Here is a 12,440-nt window from a genome sequence, read left to right as displayed (position 1 = left end):
ACCCCTCGTACCGTAACCCCTCGTACCGTAACCCCTCACACCCTAACCCCTCACACCCTAACCCCTCACAGCCTAACCCCATACACCCTAACCCCTAACCCCTAACCCTAACCCCTCATACCCTAACCCCTCATACCCTAACCCCTCGTACCCTAACCCCTCACACCCTAACCCCTCATACCCTAACCCCTAACCCCTCGTACCCTAACCCCTCATACCCTAACCCCTCGTACCCTAACCCCTCACACCTTAAGCCCTCATACCCTAACCCCTCGTACCCTAACCCCTAACACCCTAACTCCTCGTACCCTAACCCCTCACACCCTAACCCCTCACACCCTACACCCTAACCCCTCACACCCTAACCCCTCACACCCTAACCCCTAACCCTAACCCCTCACACCCTAACCCCTCACACCCTAACCCCTCGCACCCTAACCCCTCAAACCCTAACCCCTCGCACCCTAACCCCTCATACCCTAACCCCTCGCACCCTAACCCCTCACACCCTAACCCCTCGCACCCTAACCCCTCGTACCCTAACCCCTCGTACAGTAACCCCTCGTACCGTAACCCCTCACACCCTAACCCCTCACACCCTGACCCCTCACAGCCTAACCCCATACACCCTAACCCCTAACCCCTAACCCTAACCCCTCATACCCTAACCCCTCATACCCTAACCCCTCGTACCCTAACCCCTCACACCCTAACCCCTCATACACTAACCCCTAACCCCTCGTACCCTAACCCCTCATACCCTAACCCCTCGTACCCTAACCCCTCACACCCTAACCCCTCATACCCTAACCCCTCGTACCCTAACCCCTAACACCCTAACTCCTCGTACCCTAACCCCTCACACCCTAACCCCTCACACCCTACACCCTAACCCCTCACACCCTAACCCCTCACACCTTAACCCTAACCCCTAACCCCTCGAACCCAAACCCCTCGTACCCTAACCCCTTACACCCTAACCCTAATCCATCATACCCTAACCCCTAACCCTAACCCCTCATACCCTAACCCCTCATACCCTAACCCCTCACACCCTAACCCCTAACCCCTCGCACCCTAACCCCTCACACCTTAACCCCTCACACCCTAACCCCTCGCACCCTAACCCCTCATACCCTAACCCCTCGTACCGTAACCCCTCACACCCTAACCCCTCACACCCTAACCCCTAACCCCTCACACCCTAACCCCTTGTACCCTAACCCCTCATACCCTAACCCCTCCTACCCTAACCCCTCACACCCTAACCCCTTGTACCCTAACCCCTCATACCCTAACCCCTCATACCCTAACCCCTAACCCCTCACACCCTAACCCCTCACACCCTAACCCCTCACACCCTAACCCCTAACCCTAACCCCTCACACCCTAACCCCTCACACCCTAACCCCTCGCACCCTAACCCCTCACACCCTAACCCCTCGCACCCTAACCCCTCGTACCCTAACCCCTCGTACCGTAACCCCTCGTACCGTAACCCCTCACACCCTAACCCCTCACACCCTAACCCCTCACAGCCTAACCCCATACACCCTAACCCCTAACCCCTAACCCTAACCCCTCATACCCTAACCCCTCATACCCTAACCCCTCGTACCCTAACCCCTCACACCCTAACCCCTCATACCCTAACCCCTAACCCCTCGTACCCTAACCCCTCATACCCTAACCCCTCGTACCCTAACCCCTCACACCCTAACCCCTCATACCCTAACCCCTCGTACCCTAACCCCTAACACCCTAACTCCTCGTACCCTAACCCCTCACACCCTAACCCCTCACACCCTACACCCTAACCCCTCACACCCTAACCCCTCACACCCTAACCCCTAACCCTAACCCCTCACACCCTAACCCCTCACACCCTAACCCCTCACACCCTAACCCCTCGCACCCTAACCCCTCAAACCCTAACCCCTCGCACCCTAACCCCTCATACCCTAACCCCTCGCACCCTAACCCCTCACACCCTAACCCCTCAAACCCTAACCCCTCGCACCCTAACCCCTCATACCCTAACCCCTCGCACCCTAACCCCTCACACCCTAACCCCTCGCACCCTAACCCCTCGTACCCTAACCCCTCGTACAGTAACCCCTCGTACCGTAACCCCTCACACCCTAACCCCTCACACCCTGACCCCTCACAGCCTAACACCATACACCCTAACCCCTAACCCCTAAACATAACCCCTCATACCCTAACCCCTCATACCCTAACCCCTCGTACCCTAACCCCTCACACCCTAACCCCTCATACCCTAACCCCTAACCCCTCGTACCCTAACCCCTCATACCCTAACCCCTCGTACCCTAACCCCTCACACCCTAACCCCTCATACCCTAACCCCTCGTACCCTAACCCCTAACACCCTAACTCCTCGTACCCTAACCCCTCACACCCTAACCCCTCACACCCTACACCCTAACTCCTCACACCCTAACCCCTCACACCCTAACCCTAACCCCTAACCCCTCGTACCCTAACCCCTCGTACCCTAACCCCTCACACCCTAACCCCTCACACCCTAACCCCTCACACCCTAACCCCTCGTACCCTAACCCAAACCCCTCGTACCCTAACCCCTTACACCCTAACCCTAATCCATCATACCCTAACCCCTAACCCTAACCCCTCATACCCTAACCCCTCACACCCTAACCCCTCATACCCTAACCCCTCACACCCTAACCCCTAACCCCTCGCACCCTAACCCCTCACACCATAACCCCTCACACCCTAACCCTTTATACCCTAATCCCTCACACCCTAACCCCTCACACCCTAACCCCTCACACTCTAACCCCTCACACCCTAACCCCTCTTACCCTAACCCTAACCCCTCGTACCGTAACCCCTCACACCCTAACCCCTCATACCCTAACCCCTAACCCCTCGTACCCTAACCCCTCATACCCTAACCCCTCGTACCCTAACCCCTCACACCCTAACCCCTCATACCCTAACCCCTAACCCCTCGTACCCTAACCCCTAACACCCTAACTCCTCGTACCCTAACCCTAACCCCTCCTACCCTAACCCCTCACACCCTAACTGCTCACACCCTAACCGCTCACACCCTAACCCCTCACACCCTAACCCCTCATACCCTAACCCCTCACACCCTAACCCCTCATACCCTAACCCCTCACACCCTAACCCCTAACCCCTAAACCTAACCCCTCGTACCCTAACCCCTCACACCCTAACCCCTCATACCCTAACCCCTAACCCCTCGTACCCTAACCCCTCATACCCTAACCCCTCGTACCCTAACCCCTCACACCCTAACCCCTCATACCCTAACCCCTCGTACCCTAACCCCTAACACCCTAACTCCTCGTACCCTAACCCCTCACACCCTAACCCCTCACACCCTACACCCTAACTCCTCACACCCTAACCCCTCACACCTTAACCCTAACCCCTAACCCCTCGTACCCTAACCCCTCGTACCCTAACCCCTCACACCCTAACCCCTCACACTCTAACCCCTCACACCCTAACCCCTCGTACCCTAACCCAAACCCCTCGTACCCTAACCCCTTACACCCTAACCCTAATCCATCATACCCTAACCCCTAACCCTAACCCCTCATACCCTAACCCCTCACACCCTAACCCCTCATACCCTAACCCCTCACACCCTAACCCCTAACCCCTCGCACCCTAACCCCTCACACCATAACCCCCTCACACCCTAACCCTTTATACCCTAATCCCTCACACCCTAACCCCTCACACCCTAACCCCTCACACTCTAACCCCTCACACCCTAACCCCTCTTACCCTAACCCTAACCCCTCGTACCCTAACCCCTCACACCCTAACCCCTCATACCCTAACCCCTAACCCCTCGTACCCTAACCCCCTCATACCCTAACCCCTCGTACCCTAACCCTCACACCCTAACCCCTCATACCCTAACCCCTAACCCCTCGTACCCTAACCCCTAACACCCTAACTCCTCGTACCCTAACCCTAACCCCTCCTACCCTAACCCCTCACACCCTAACTGCTCACACCCTAACCGCTCACACCCTAACCCCTCACACCCTAACCCCTCATACCCTAACCCCTCACACCCTAACCCCTCATACCCTAACCCCTCACACCCTAACCCCTAACCCCTAAACCTAACCCCTCACACCCTAACCCCTCACACCCTAACCCCCCGCACCCTAACCCCTCATACCCTAACCCCTCGCACCCTAACCCCTCATACCCTAACCCCTCGTACCGTAACCCCTCACACCCTAACCCCTCACACCCTAACCCTAATCCATCATACCCTAACCCCTAACCCCTAACCCTAATCCCTCATACCCTAACCCCTCACACCCTAACCCCTCACACCGTAACCCCTCGCACCCTAACCCCTCAAACCCTAACCCCTCGCACCCTAACCCCTCATACCCTAACCCCTCGTACCGTAACCCCTCACACCCTAACCCCTCACACCCTAACCCTAATCCATCATAACCCTAACCCCTAACCCCTAACCCTAATCCCTCATACCCTAACCCCTCACACCCTAACCCCTCACACCCTAACCCCTCGCACCCTAACCCCTCAAACCCTAACCCCTCGCACCCTAACCCCTCATACCCTAACCCCTCGCACCCTAACCCCTCACACCCTAACCCCTCGCACCCTAACCCCTCGTACCCTAACCCCTCGTACCGTAACCCCTCGTACCGTAACCCCTCACACCCTAACCCCTCACACCCTAACCCCTCACAGCCTAACCCCATACACCCTAACCCTAACCCCTAACCCTAACCCCTCATACCCTAACCCCTCATACCCTAACCCCTCGTACCCTAACCCCTCACACCCTAACCCCTCATACCCTAACCCCTAACCCCTCGTACCCTAACCCCTCATACCCTAACCCCTCGTACCCTAACCCCTCACACCCTAACCCCTCATACCCTAACCCCTAACCCCTCGTACCCTAACCCCTAACACCCTAACCCTAACCCCTAACCCCTCGTACCCTAACCCCTCGTACCCTAACCCCTCCACCCTAACCCCTCGTACCTTAACCCCTCACACCCTAACCCCTCACACCCTACACCCTAACCCCTCACACCCTAACCCCTCACACCCTAACCCCTCACACCCTAACCCCTAACCCCTCACACCCTAACACCCTGACCCCTCACACCCTAACCCCTCGTACCCTAACCCTAACCCCTCATACCCTAACCCCTTACACCCTAACCCCTCACACCCTAACCCCTCACACCCTACACCCTAACCCCTCACACCCTAACCCCTCACACCCTAACATCTCACACCCTACACCCTAACCCCTCACACCCTAACCCCTCACACCCTAACCCCTCACACCCTACACCCTAACCCCTCACACTCTAACCCCTCACACCCTAACCCCTCATACCCTAACCCCTCACCCCCTAACCCCTCATACCCTAACCCCTCACCCCCTAACCCCTAACCCCTCGTACCCTAACCCCTAACACCCTAACCCCTCACACCCTAACCCCTCACACCATAACCCCTCACACTCTATCCCTTCATACCCTAATCCCTCACACCCTCACCCCTCGTACCCTAACCCCTTACACCCTAACCCTAATCCATCATACCCTAACCCCTAACCCTAACCCCTCGTACCCTAACCCCTCATACCCTAACCCCTCGTACCCTAACCCCTCACACCCTAACCCCTCATACCCTAACCCCTAACCCCTCGTACCCTAACCCCTAACACCCTAACTCCTCACACCCTAACCCTAACCCCTAACCCCTCGTACCCTAACCCCTCGTACCCTAACCCCTCGTACCCTACACCCTAACCCATCACAACCTAACCCCTCACACCCTAACCCCTCACACCCTAACCGCTCACACCCTAACCGCTCACACCCTAACCCCACACACCCTAACCCCTCATACCCTTACCCCTCACACCCTAACCCCTCATACCCTAACCCCTCACACCCTAACCCCTAACCCCTCACACCCTAACCCCTAACCCTAACCCCTCACACCCTAACCCCTCACACCCTAACCCCTCACACACTAACCGTAACCCCTCACACCCTAACCCCTCATACCCTGACTGTTACTCCTCACACCTTAACTGTTACCCTCACACCCTAACTGTTATCCCTCACACCCTAACTGTTACCCCTCACACCCGAACTGTTACCCCTCACACCCGAACTGTTACCCCTCACACCCTAACTGTTACCCCTCACACCCTAACTGTTACCCCTCACACCCTAACTGTTACCCCTCACACCCGAACTGTTACCCCTCACACCCTAACTGTTACCCCTCACACCCTAACTGTTACCCCTCACACCCTAACTGTTACCCCTCACACCCTAACTAACCCCTCAAACCCTAACTGTTACCCCTCACACCCTAACTGTTACCCCTCACACCCTAACTAACCCCTCACACCCTACTAACCCCTCACACCCTAACTGTTACCCTCACACCCCTAACTACCCCTCACACCCTAACTGTTACCCCTCACACACCCTAACTGTTACCCCCTCACACCCTAACTGTTACCCCTCACACCCGAACTGTTACCCCATCACACCCCTAACTGTTACCCCTACACCCTAACTGTTACCCCTCACACCCTAACTACCCCTCAAACCCTAACTGTTACCCCTCACACCCTAACTGTTACCCCTCACACCCTAACTAACCCCTCACACCCTAACTAACCCCTCACACCCTAACTGTTACCCTCACACCCTAACTAACCCCTCACACCCTAACTGTTACCCCTCACACCCTAACTGTTACCCCTCACACCCTAACTGTTACCCCTCACACCCGAACTGTTACCCCTCACACCCTAACTGTTACCCCTCACACCCTAACTGTTACCCCCCTCACACCCTAACTAACCCCTCAAAAACCCTAACTGTTACCCCTCACACCCCTAACTGGTTACCCCTCAACACCCTAACTAACCCCTTCACCCTAACTAACCCCTCACACCCTGACTGTTACCCCTCACACCCTAACTGTTACCCCCTCACACCCTAACCCCTCACACCCTAACCCCTCACACCCTAACCCCTCACACCCTAACTGTTACCCCTCACACCCTAACTGTTACCCCTCACACCCTAACTGTTACCCTCACACCCTAACTGTTACCCCTCACACCCTAACTGTTCCCCTCACACCCTACTGTTACCCTCACACCCGTAACTGTTACCCCTCACACCCTAACTAACCCCTCACACCCTAACTGTTACCCCTCACACCCTAACTAACCACTCACACGCTAACTGTTACCCCTCACACCCTAACTGTAACCCCTCACACCCTAACTGTTACCCCTCACACCCTGACTGTTACCCCTCAGACCCTGACTGTTACCCCTCACACCCTAACTGTTACCCCTCACACCCTAACTAACCCCTCACACCCTAACTGTTACCCCTCACACCCTAACTGACCCTCACACCCTAACTTTTACCCCTCAAACCCTAACTAACCCCTCACACCCTAACTGTTACCCATCACACCCTAACTGTTATCCCTCACACCCTAACTGTTACCCCTCACACCCTAACTGTTACCCCTCACACCCTGACTGTTACCCCTCACACCCTGACTGTTACCCCTCACACCCTGACTGTTACCCCTCACACCCTAACTGTTACCCCTCACACCCTGACTGTTACCCCTCACACCCTAACTGTTACCCCTCACACCCTAACTGTTACCCCTCACACCCTAACTAACCCCTCATACCCTGACTGTTACCCCTCACACCCTAACTAACCCCTCACACCCTAACTGTTACCCCTCACGCCCTAACTGTTACCCCTCACACCCTAACTGTTACCCCTCACACCCTAACTGTTACCCCTCACACCCTAACTGTTACCCCTCACACCCTGACTGTTACCCCTCACACCCTAACTGTTACCCCTCACACCCTAACTGTTACCCCTCACACCCTAACTGTTACCCCTCACACCCTAACTGTTACCCCTCACACCCTAACTGTTAACCCTCACACCCTAACTGTTACCCCTCACACCCTAACTAACCCCTCACACCCTAACTGTTACCCCTCACACCCTAACTAACCCCTCACACCCTAACTGTTACCCATCACACCCTAACTGTTATCCCTCACACCCTGACTGTTACCCCTCACACCCTAACTAACCCCTCACACCCTAACTGTTACCCCTCACACCCTAACTGTTACCCCTCACACCGTAACTGTTACCCCTACACCCTAACTAACCCCTCACACCCTAACTGTTACCCGTCACACCCTAACTGTTACCCCTCACACCCTAACTGTAACCCCTCACACCCTAACTAACCCCTCACACCCTAACTGTTACCCCTCACACCCTAACTAACAACTCACACCCTAACTAACCCCTCACACCCTAACTAACCCCTCACACCCTGACTGTTACCCCTCACACCCTAACTAACCCCTCACACCCTAACTAACCCCTCAGACCCTGACTGTTACCCCTCACACCCTAACTGTAACCCCTCACACCCTAACTAACCCCTCACACCCTAACTAACCCCTCACACCCCTGACTGTTACCCCTCACACCCTAACTAACCCCTCACACCCTAACTGTTACCCCTCACACCCTAACTTTTACCCCTCACACCCTAACTGTTACCCCTCACACCCTAACTGTTACCCCTCACACCCTGACTGTTACCCCTCACACCCTAACTAACCCCTCACACCCTAACTGTTACCCCTCACACCCTAACTGTTACCCCTCACACCCTAACTGTTATCCCTCACACCCTAACTAACCCCTCACACCCTAACTGTTACCCCTCAAACCCTAACTGTTACCCCTCACCCCCTAACTGTTACCCCTCACACCCTAACTGTTACCCCTCACACCCTGACTGTTACCCCTCACACCCTAACTAACCCCTCACACCCCTAACTAACTCCTCACCACCCTAACTAACCCTCACACCCTAACTGTTACCCTCACACCCTAACTGTTACCCCTCACACCCTAACTAACCCCTCACACCCTGACTGTTACCCCTCAAACACTAACTGTTACCCCTCACACCCTAACTGATACCCCTCACACCCTGACTGTTACACCTCACACCCTAACTAACCCCTCACACCCTAACTAACCCCTCACACCCTAACCCCTCACCCCTAACTGTTACCCCTCACACCCTAACTGTTACCCCTCACACCCTAACTGTTACCCCTCACACCCTAACTAACCCCTCACACCCTAACTGTTACCTCACACACACCCCTAACTAACCCCTCACACCCTAACTAACCCCTCACACCTAACTGTTACCCCTCACACCCTAACTAACCCCTCACACCCTAACTGTTACCCCTCACACCCTAACTGTTACCACCTCACACCCTAACTACCCATCACACACCTGACTGTTACCCCTCACACCCTACTGTTACCCCTCACACCCTAACTGTTACCCCTCACACCCTAACTAACCCCTCACACCCTAACTGTTACCCCTCACACCCTAACTGTTACCCCTCACACCCTGACTGTTACCCCTCACACCCTAACTGTTACCCCTCACACCCTAACTAACCCCTCACACCCTAACTGTTACCCCTCACACCCTAACTGTTACCCCTCACACCCTAACTAACCCCTCACACCCTAACTGTTACACCTCACACCTTAACTGTTACCCCTCACACCCTAACTGTTACCCCTCACACCCTAACTAACCCCTCACACCCTAACTAACCCCTCAGACCCTGACTGTTACCTAACTGTTACCCCTCACACCCTAACTGTTACCCCTCACACCCTGACTGTTACCCCTCACACCCTGACTGTTACCCCTCACACCCTAACTGTTACCCCTCACACCCTGACTGTTACCCCTCACACCCTAACTGTTCCCCTCACACCCTAACTGTTACCCCTCACACCCTAGCTGTTACCCCTCACACCCTAACTGTTACCCCTCACACCCTAACTAACCCCTCACACCCTAACTAACCCCTCACACCCTAACTGTTACCCTCACACCCTAACTGTTACCCCTCACACCCTAACTGTTACCCCTCACACCCAAACTGTTACCCCTCACATCCTAACTAACCCCTCACACCCTAACTGTTCCCCTCACACCCTAACTGTTACCCCTCACACCCTAACTTTTACCCTCACACCCTAACTAACTCCTCACACCCTAACTGTTACCACTCACACCCTAACTAACCCCTCACACCCTAACTGTTACCCCTCACACCCTAACTGTTACCCCTCACACCCTAACTGTTACCCCTCAGACCCTGACTGTTACCCCTCACACCCTAACTGTGACCCCTCACACCCTAACTAACCCCTCACACCCTAACTGTTACCCCTCAGACCCTAACTGTTACCCCTCACACCCTAACTGTTACCCCTCACACCCTAACTGTTACCCCTGACACCCTAACTGTTACCCCTCACACCCTAACTAACCTTATTTTTTGAATACCAGATCATTTCCGCATTATCTGGTATTATGTGGTTTTATTCCAGATCAGTCTAATGATGAACTGAACGTGGTTTTATTCCAGATCATTTCCAGGACCAGATGAAGAGAGAACTATCGTACAGAGAGGAGATGGTGCAGCAGTTACAGATGGTCAGATCACCTACTACTATACCATAAAGTGACATTTATTCTACACTCTATGACCCCTACTACACTGTCTGACCCTAACCCCTACTACACTGTCTGACCCTAACCCCTACTACACTGTCTGACCCTAACCCCTACTACACTGTCTGACCCTAACCCCTACTCCACTGTCTGACCCTAACCCCTACTACACTGTCTGACCCTAACCCCTACTACACTGTCTGACCCTAATCCCTACTACACTGTCTGACCCTAACCCCTACTACACTGTCTGACCCTAACCCTTACTACACTGTCTGACCCTAACCTCTACTACACTGTCTGACCCTAACCCCTACTACACTGTCTGACCCTAACCCCTACTACACTGTCTGACCCTAACCCTTACTACACTGTCTGACCCTAAGCCTTACTACACTGTCTGACCCTAACCCCTACTACACTGTCTGACCCTAACCCCTACTACACTGTCTGACCCTAACCCCTACTCCACTGTCTGACCCTAACCCCTACTACACTGTCTGACCCTAACCCCTACTACACTGTCTAACCCTAACCCCTACTACACTGTCTGACCCTAACCCCTACTACACTGTCTGACCCTAACCCCTACTACACTGTCTGACCCTAACCCCTACTACACTGTCTGACCTTAACCCCTACTACACTGTCTGACCCTAACCCCTACTACACTGTCTGACCCTAACCCCTACTACACTGTCTGACCCTAACCCCTACTACACTGTAACACTGTCTGACCCTAACCCCTACTACACTGTAACACTGTCTGACCCTATCCCTTACTACACTGTCTGACAGTGCGGAGTAAAATCCTTGGAACTGCTGTTATGTGATTATTCGTTTTTTGAACTTTGTAGTTTATATTAAGTATCAAAATATGCTATTGTTATTATATGATCATACTTTTAATACTATGTTATTTGATGAAAACAATTCAATATATCAATAAACCCATTCTGATTAATTCCATTCTGATTAAGCCTATTCTGATGAATCCTATTCTGATTAAACCTATTCTGGTCAAGTTTATTCTGATTAAGCCTATTCTGCTTAATCCCATTCTGATTAATCCTATTCTGATTAAGCCTTTTCTGATTAATCTTATTCTGATTAATCTCATTCTGATTAATCCTATTCTGATTAATCCCATTCTGATTAATCCTATTCTGATTAATCCCATTCTGATTAATCTTATTCTGATTAATCCCATTCTGATTAATCCCATTCTGATTAATCTTATTCTGATTAATCCCATTCTGATTAATCCTTTTCTGATTAATCCTTTTCTGATTAAGCCTATTCTGACTAAGCCTATTCTGATTAAGCCTATTCAGATTCATTTTATTGTGATTAATACTATTCTGATTGTACCATCCTGTAATTCATTGTGTTTAAAACATATATCAAACAAGCATCTGACATGCCTTTCAAGGCTGGGAAATTCATTTGTAGCAGTAGTCAATGAGTTGAACAGTTGAACACATTGGCATCAGTCACTGTTACGCCCTGACCATAGAGAGCCCTTTTATTTCTCTATTTGGTTAGGTCAGGGTGTGACATGGGTGGGTAGATCTAGGTTTCTATTTCTTTGTTGGCCTAGTATGGTTCCCAATCAGAGGCAGCTGTTTATCATTGTCTCTGATTGGGGATCATCCTTAGGCAGCCCTTTTTCCCACCTGTGATTGTGGGATCTTGTTTTTTTGATTAGTTGCATGTGAGCACGCCATTTGCTTCACGTTTCGTTTGTG

At 53.1% G+C, this 12,440-nt stretch overlaps 1 pseudogene; it reads left to right on the top strand.

Annotated features, from left to right (window-relative positions):
* The window catches only part of LOC115159838 (SKI family transcriptional corepressor 2-like), a 40,963-nt pseudogene that overhangs the window by 17,797 nt on the left and 10,726 nt on the right, over positions 1-12,440 (top strand).

The sequence above is a fragment of the Salmo trutta genome, chromosome 23, assembly GCF_901001165.1.
Source record: "Salmo trutta chromosome 23, fSalTru1.1, whole genome shotgun sequence".
Classification (NCBI taxonomy): Eukaryota; Metazoa; Chordata; class Actinopteri; order Salmoniformes; family Salmonidae; genus Salmo; species Salmo trutta.
This window is presented reverse-complemented; position numbering and strand designations above follow the sequence as displayed.